At 38.0% G+C, this 1,863-nt stretch overlaps 1 non-coding gene across 1 annotated transcript; it reads left to right on the top strand.

Moving 5' to 3' along the window:
• Positions 1–1,520: 1,520 nt before the first annotated feature.
• Positions 1,521–1,627, top strand: LOC121211840 (small nucleolar RNA R71). Its single transcript, XR_005907058.1, has one exon. It is a non-coding gene; the product is annotated as a small nucleolar RNA R71 (small nucleolar RNA).
• The last annotated feature ends 236 nt before the right edge of the window (positions 1,628–1,863 follow it).

Raw genomic sequence — 1,863 nt, 5'->3', positions numbered from 1 at the left:
CTCTTTTGTTTTTATAGTTTCTTTTGTAAGAAAATAGACTCTTCAAGCTTTAATGGCATAATTCACTCAGCTTCTAATTCAACTCCTACAAATTATGGCGATTTTCCAAAATCACCTTACTGCTGCTGTCCCCAAACAGATTATTACCAAATCAAATACTAACATTAGCATTTCACCTTAATAGCTAGCTTACCAAGCCTTAATTTAACATATTAATCTTTAACATATCTTTCACTTTTCATCAACAACTATCAAAAAGCTCAAGCACTCATCAATGGCAAAACACAAAATCATCATCAATCCACAAAATTGAACCATGGGTTTTTAGAACTCAAGTCAACTACTAAAACATGCATGCATCTCAAGAACAACATCAAACATACCTTAGTCTAGCAAACCACCATAGCCGATTTTCTCAAGCTCTTCCCCTTCCTTTCTTTCCTCTATTTGGCCAAAGGTGTTCAAGAATGAACACATTTTTTTTTTGTTTTCTTTCCTCAACTCACGGCAACAAGGGGGGTATGGATGAGACCATTTTTTTTCATCACCCTTCCTTTTCATTGTTTAATTACCATGCTCTTTATTTTATTTTTCTTAGCATACATCACTAGCATAACATGTTGGTGACATGTTTCCACCCATAGCATGGCCAGCCACTATGCTTTAATTTGGCTAATTTGACATGCAAGGACAAACACTTTCCCACATATATTAATGGGCCACTTGAACACTTGCCTAGCATATTTCTAAATTGTCTCACATAAGTCCCCACTAATAAATTCCACATACATTGACCAAATTAAAGTATGGAACTATCACACAAGCATTTACGCACATCATAAACACAGAATATAATCTTTAATTATTTATAAGACTCGGTTTTGTGGTCCCGAAACCACTTCCCGACTAGGGTCAATTTTGGGCTGTCACAGTTTTGGAAACGAGTTTCTGACACTAAGATGAATTTCGTTAGCATCTCCTCAAGGTTTGGCTTCTTTTCCTGCTGGTAAGGTGGTTGAAAGCCCAGAGGGGGGTGTGGTCTTTGATTGCCTTGACCAACCCAAGAGAAGTTGGGATGGTTCCTCCAACCTGCATTATAAGTATTACTATAGGGGTTATTCTAAGGTCTAAAATTGTTACCCATATAGTTGACTTGTTCATTCGTAGTGTTAGGGTCGTAGGCTAGGCATTCTGGATTATTCATTCCTCCTCCACTTGTGTCACACTGCATCCCTGGATGTACCTATGTAGAAACACATAAACCATCAACCTTTTTTATTTAAGAGCTCTACTTGGTTTGATAACATGGTGACGTGTCGAGGTTGAAAACACCAGTGGCTTTTGTTAGCTTTGTTCTAATGACTTGCCACTGATAGTTATTCAGTGACATCTCCTCTATGAACTAATAAACCTCCTTAGGTGTTTTATTATTTATAGTACCATCGGCAGCTGCATCGATCATCTACCTAGTTGAGGGGTTCAAACCATTATGAAAAGTCTGAACTTGTAACCATAGAGGTAACCGATGGTGAGAACACCTTCTCAATAAGTCCTTATACCTCTCCCATGCATCATATAAAGTCTCTAAATCCATTTGCATGAAGGAGGAGATATCGTTCCTCAACTTAACTGTCTTAGCTGGTGGGAAACTTCTCGGTCATTTGATCCCAAGTAGTGATAGAACCTCGTGGTAGGGAGTTCAACCACTGCTTAGCCTTATTTCTCAATGAGAAGGGGAATAATCGTAGGCGAATGGCATAGTCAGAAATCCCATTTATCTTGAAAGTATTACAAAACTCTAAGAAATTCGCCAAATCAGTAATTGGGTCTTCATCTTGCAAACCATCAAACTAAACAAACTGT

This window comes from Gossypium hirsutum, chromosome A12, assembly GCF_007990345.1.
Source record: "Gossypium hirsutum isolate 1008001.06 chromosome A12, Gossypium_hirsutum_v2.1, whole genome shotgun sequence".
In the NCBI taxonomy this organism is placed as follows: Eukaryota; Viridiplantae; Streptophyta; class Magnoliopsida; order Malvales; family Malvaceae; genus Gossypium; species Gossypium hirsutum.
This window is presented reverse-complemented; position numbering and strand designations above follow the sequence as displayed.